This window comes from Schistocerca cancellata, chromosome 6, assembly GCF_023864275.1.
Source record: "Schistocerca cancellata isolate TAMUIC-IGC-003103 chromosome 6, iqSchCanc2.1, whole genome shotgun sequence".
Taxonomy (NCBI): domain Eukaryota; kingdom Metazoa; phylum Arthropoda; class Insecta; order Orthoptera; family Acrididae; genus Schistocerca; species Schistocerca cancellata.
The window spans coordinates 88,873,466-88,880,205 of NC_064631.1; the positions used below are offsets into that span (position 1 = coordinate 88,873,466).

Here is a 6,740-nt window from a genome sequence, read left to right on the forward strand (position 1 = left end):
TTACCGTTACCATCAGCGATGAGAACTCGCGACACATGGAATAAAAATTCACTAAACAACTAGTTACAATCACGTTTAATTCTCGCATCAGCTACGGCATTCAGAGAAAATCGCTCAGGACACTACTGGACGCTCATTGCCTGTCGGAGAATGCGTGACATACACTACTGGCCATTAAAATTGCTACACCACGAAGATGACGTGCTACAGACGCGAAATGTAACCGATACGAAGAAGATGCTGTGATATGCAAATGATTAGCTTTCCAGAGCATTCACACAAGGTTGGCGTCGGTGGCGAGACCTACAACATGCTGACATGAGGAAAGTTACCAACCGATATCTCAAACACAAACAGCAGTTGACCAGCGTTGCCTGGTGAAACGTTGTTGTGATGCCTCTTGTAAGGAGGAGAAATGCGTACCATCACGATTCCGACTTTGATAAATGTGGGATTTTAGCCTATCGCGATTGCAGTTTATCGTATCGCGACATTGCTGCTCGCGTTGGTCGAGACCCAGCGACTGTTAGCAGAATATGGAATCGGTGGGTTCAGGAGGGTAATACGGAACGTCGTGCTGGATCCCAACGGCCTCGTATCACTAGCAATCGAGATGACAGTCATCTTATCCGCATGACTGTGACGGATCGTGCAGCCACCTCTCGATCCCTGAGTCAACAGATGGGGACGTTTGCAAGACGACAACCATCTGCACGAACAGTTCGACGACGTTTGCAGCAGCATGGACTATCAGCTCGGAGACCATGGCTGCGGTTACCCTCGACGCTGCATCACAGACAGGAGCGCCTGCGATGGTGTACTCAACGACGAACCTGGGTGCACGAATGGCAAAACGTCATTTTTTCTGATGAATCCAGGTTCTCTTTACAGCATCATGATGGTCGCATCCGTGTTTGGCGACATCGCGATGAACGGACATTGGAAGCGTGTATTCGTCATCACCATACTGGCGGCGTGATGGTATGGGGTGCCATTGGTTACACGTCTCGGTCACTTCTTGTTCGCATTGACGGCACTTTGAACAGTGGACGTTACATTTCAGATGTGTCATGACCCGTGGGTCTACCCTTCATTCGATCCCTACGGAACCCTACATATCAGCAGGATAATGCACGACTGCATGTTGCAGGTCCTGTACGGGCATTTCTGGATACAGAAAATGTTCGACTGCTGCCCTGGCCAGCACATTCTCCAGATCTCTCACCAATTGAAAACGTCTGGTCAATGGTGGCCGAGCAACTGCCTCGTCACAATACGCTAGTCACTATTATTGATGAACTGTGGTATCGTGTTGAAGCTGCATGGGCAGCTGCACCTGAACACGCCATCCAAGTTCTGTTTGACTCAATGCCCAGGCATATCAAGGCTGTTATTACAGCCAGAGGTGGTTGTTCTGGGTACTGATTTCTCAGGGTCTATGCATCCAAATTGCGTGAAAATGTAATCACATGTCAGTTCTAGTATAATATATCTGTCCAATGAATACCTGTTTATCATCTGCATTTCCTCTTGGTGTAGCAATTTTAATGGCCAGTAGTGTAGATTCGCAAAACAAGCGCAAACTCCACTGCGCCATCGTTGGTGATTGCAGCTACAGATGGACTTAACGTGAAAATTATCAACATTATAGTGAATTTAATTTTTTTTACACCTTCATTTTACCTAGTTTCATATTTCTGAAACTGCGAATCAGGTTTTGTGAAGAAGGCGGCAGTCAGTTCCAGCTGATCCTTTGTCGACCAGAGACAGGAACAGGGCAGAGAGGATGCTGCTGTTGCCGCTGCGGTCGGAAAGGTCCTGAGCAAAGCGGGCTTCCGGTCCCTTTGAACACGTGCGTGACACGTGCGTCAGCGGCGGCCTGTTGTGAGTAATGAGAGATGCTGGTGCTGTCTTGAGCCCACACAGGCAGCCTCCTGTACTCCGCAGCTGGCAGCTGGCAGCTGGCAGCTGGCAGCTGGTCGCTGGAACAACGCCAGCCTCGCTCACAGAGGGTGAGGGGGAGGGAGGAGTCTCTTTAATCCGGCGCTACTTGTGCCCCAGTTATCGGTGCGCGCTGCCAACTCCGCGGCCGCCCCAATCGCAATCCCAGCCTCCTCTATCTCTGAGGATGTCTCTGCGCTCAACTGGTCGTCCTTCAGCTCGCAACTCGTTGTCTCATACGTAATCCGTCTGCTGAGTGAGAGCGCTGCTCTGCGTAGACACTGAATATGTTTTCATTTCACACACCTACCGTCCGCCCCTGGTAGCTGAGTGCTCAGAGTGACGGAATGTCATACCTAACGGCCCGGGTTCGATTCCCGGCTGGGTCGGGGATTTTCTCCGCCCAGGGACTGGGTGTTGTGTTGTCCTTATCATCATCATTTCATCCCCATCGACATTTACACGCAAAGTGTTACAGATAACTTTATTTTAAATTACCAATGTTAATTCACTAAAAGACGAAAAATAATCAAATACCGCCAAGGCGAATTAAGAGAATGGTACGGAAATTGATAGGTCTGATGTGCAACAAACAAATGATAACAGTTTCCGAAAAAAACTGGGTGATTTATTCAAGGAAAAACCTTCGTGGGTTGAGCAAATGAAAAAACCGTTGCCCAACATCTGGGCCTTATGCAAGCAGTTATTCGGCTTCACTTTGGGTAATACATTTGTTGGATGTCCGCCTGAGGGACATCGTCCCTGAGTCTGTCGAACAGGCACTTGGAGTACACTCACTCCGTCGTCAGGCCACGAGTAGCTTACCGGGACCATCCGACCGCCGTGTCATCCTCAGCTGAGGATGCGGATAGGAGGGGCTTTACGGCGGTTTTCTTTGACCGGAGCCCCTACTATTCGGTCGAGTAGATCCTCAATTGGCATCACGAGGCTGAGTGCACCCCGAAAAATGGCAACAGCGCATGGCGGCCTGGATGGTCACCCATCCAAGTGCCGACCATGCCCGACAGCGCTTAACTTCGGTGATCTCACGGGAACCGGTGTATCCACTGCGTAAAGGCCGTTACCCTTACTCGTTGGAGTGCCCTGCCCATAATGTTCCTAATGTTCTCAATTGGAGAGAGATCCGACAGCCTTGTTGCCGAAGGTAGGGTATGACAAGCAGTGGAAACTCTCGCCGTGGGCAGGTATCCATTATCTTGCTGAAATGTCAGCCCAAGAAGGCTTGCCATGAAGGGCAACAAAGCGGGGCGCAGAATATCGACGACGTATCGTTGTGTTGTAAGGGTGGCATGGATGACACCAAACATGGGCAACAAGAAGTTTGGTATTCCATCGCTATCCGGGGCTTCTCCAGTCCCGTCTTGTGCATGGAATCTTATTCACTGGGGTAGAATCGTGTTCGTTTGTGAATCTCTCTTAATACTGAGTCCCGATGACCAGTGAAGACGTGTCCCCAGACACCCCGGACAGCAGTGGATACCAGTGTTGTGGTATCGATATCTACGATGCCACGGCGTAGGTGCAATTTCATAGGTTGGCACGACGACACCGACGACAGCGCCCTCTAGTAGGCGCTGTTCAGCTCTACGAGCGTCGCTCCAAAGTCAGACCATTTGATCAAGAGCAAACGGCCGGGACACTTCGCTTCAGCTTCGCTTCATATAGAGACTTTGCGCTGCTTACGACGGGTCTGACTGCCCCCTTCTACGTGCTCATCTGTACGCAAAGTTAAGTAAAAGAGTTATAACCTAATAGCAGTACCAAGCATTTCACCTTTTCTTGCTCCGGCTCACTTCCTTCATTCGACCTACCCTTCAGTTTACAGAAGCAGACCCACGCGCCGCCTTCCAGGCGGGATACATAAAATGTTATTTTCGCACGCCATACTATCCGACAACCAGGAATGTGATGATCTGGGACGCTATTTCATATAGCAGCGCCTATTTGGTTGTCATCCGCTGTACTCTTACACATCGTCGATATTCTACGGTCCATTTTGTTACCCGTCATGGGAAGCCATCCTGGGCTTACATTTCAGCAACAATGCCCACCTGCGCATGGCGAGTGTTCCTACTGCTGATCTTCGCACTTGTTACACTCTACCTTGGCCAGCAAGATCGCCGGATCTCTCTCCAATTAAGAACGTCTCATGCACTATGAGTAGGGCCCTCCAACAAGTTCGGGATTTTAAAGATCTAACGCTCCAATTGGACAGAATTTGATCGATATCCATCAGGAAGATATCCAACAACTCTTTCAATTAGTGCCAAACCGAATAGCTGCCTGTATGAGGGCCAGCGGTGGAAGTCGTTCCCTTGAATAAATCATTCACCTTTTCTGCTTGTCTGTATATCCATATCACATCTACAGATTTGTTCCTTGTGTTAGAGTGTGAGTGTGATAGGGTATCATTTTCACGTTTGGTCAAGTGAAGGGCAACGAACTATTTAGAACAGTGTAGTGACAGTTTTTTCCTTTTAATAGAGGCAGAATTACCGTTTTTCAGTGTAGTCCCGTGTTTTTTGCATTGCGAGTCATTTCGACTACGCTGCAGAAGTTCCGCTGATAAGCCCTTACACATGCTACATACCGTCCCGATCTGCCCCCACCCCCTCCCCCTATGCGATTTCCATATCTTTGGAACTGTGGAAAAATAAATTCTGCAAACGGCCACATCTGACACCAGTGTAAACGGGCCATGTTAACGGGCACACGACTCCACTGCCCATCGCCGGGATCCAACGCCAGTTCTCTGCTGGGCGTGAGGAAGAGTATGGTCAGTGTGTCCACGGGTGGTTATGACAGAATAACAACATTTATTGATCGATAGTAATACATTGCTCGAGGACCATCTGGGCGAAGTTTGCTTCGGCGGCGACGGAGGCGGCCTGCGGATGCTGACCCGGGCGCCCTCTGCTGCGCTGCCGGAATACCTGCTGCTTCGGCGGCCCCTCTGAAGCCGTCGGCACACGGACCGTGCTGTCGAACGTCAACGTTGAGCGTGCCGATTTCAGCGTGCTGCTGGACGCTCAGGAACGATGCAACTTGTGCATACGGTACGTGGGCCCCAACGTGGTATACGCGATCACAACGCACTCCAGCGGCAGATGCGGGATGTTTCCAGTTCGCGAATCACACTGTTTACTCAAAGGGCGCGAGTTCAAATGGTTCAAATGGCTCTGAGCACTATGGGACTTCACTTCTGTGGTCATCAGTCCCCTAGAACTTAGAACTACTTAAACCTAACTAACCTAAGGACATCACACACATCCATGCCCGAGGCAGGATTCGAACCTGCAACCGTAGCAGTCCCGCGGTTCCGGACTGCGCGCCTAGAACCACTAGACCACCGCGGCCGGCAAAGGGCGCGAGTAAAGTTCCCACGTTAGCTCATTAAAACGCACATTTCCTCCATCGTCCACGAAAAGGAAAGTGCCATGTCCAATCAAGAAGGACACAGGCTTATAAAAGTTCCATTACAAACAGTGCCGTACAAAATTTGGAATGCTTCTCCGCATAAGATAAACATTATTTCGTCATTCCCACATTTTAGTAAAACCCCAAGGTCGGTCTTACTTGATAACTTTTCCTACACAGTAGCAGAATCTTTGCAACATGTGAATTACGAAGCGTAAAAGAAAAAGGAGCAAAATATCTTTATACAAGTAGCGCAAGCTGTCCTGTAGATTAGGTCAATCGAACAAAGTCACCACTCAAAAAAAGGTGAACTTATGTTTACATAACATAAAATATTATAGTATATACTTATATTAAACTAATAATAAAGTCGCAGAACCTAATAAAAACGCGAATGTTAGGGAAAAAAAATTGTAAAGGTCAAGACGCGAACGACCGCCCCATCAAGTAATACAAAACAGTAACGCTACTCTTTACGATATAGTTCGTTGCGTTTGGTCTGGGCGGACGTCACAAGACATCCGTTCAAGTTGATAGTTGGTTCCTTGACTCAGTTTCTTTATTACAGAGAGCACGCAGCCGAACACGCTGAGCTACCGTGCCGGCAGCTAAACCAACAACACTCTGTTGGCATCTAATCATATTACCTTACCTTCCTGAAAACCTTAATCGTAGATACAGGGTGTTTCAAAAATGACCGGTATATTTGAAACGGCAATAAAAACTAAACGAGCAGCGATAGACATACGCCGTTTGTTGCAATATGCTTGGGACAACAGTACATTTTCAGGCAGACAAACTTTCGAAATTACAGTAGTTACAATTTTCAACAACAGATGGCGCTGCGGTCTGGGAAACTCTATAGTACAATATTTTCAACATATCCACCATGCGTAGCAATAATATGGCGTAGTCTCTGAATGAAATTACCCGAAACCTTTGACAACGTGTCTGGCGGAATGGCTTCACATGCAGATGAGATGTACTGCTTCAGCTGTTCAATTGTTTCTGGATTCTGGCGGTACACCTGGTCTTTCAAGTGTCCCCACAGAAAGAAGTCACAGGGGTTCATGTCTGGCGAATAGGGAGGCCAATCCACGCCGCCTCCTGTATGTTTCGGATAGCCCAAAGCAATCACACGATCATCGAAATATTCATTCAGGAAATTAAAGACGTCGGCCGTGCGATGTGGCTGGGCACCATCTTGCATAAACCACGAGGTGTTCGCAGTGTCGTCTAAGGCAGTTTGTACCGCCACAAATTCACGAAGAATGTCCAGATAGCGTGATGCAGTAATCGTTTCGGATCTGAAAAATGGGCCAATGATTCCTTTGGAAGAAATGGCGGCCCAGACCAGTACT

At 48.5% G+C, this 6,740-nt stretch overlaps 1 pseudogene; it reads right to left on the reverse strand.

Moving 5' to 3' along the window:
• Nucleotides 1-2,909: 2,909 nt before the first annotated feature.
• On the reverse strand, nucleotides 2,910-3,027 carry LOC126089897 (5S ribosomal RNA; annotated as a pseudogene).
• Between the last annotated feature and the right edge of the window lie 3,713 nt (nucleotides 3,028-6,740).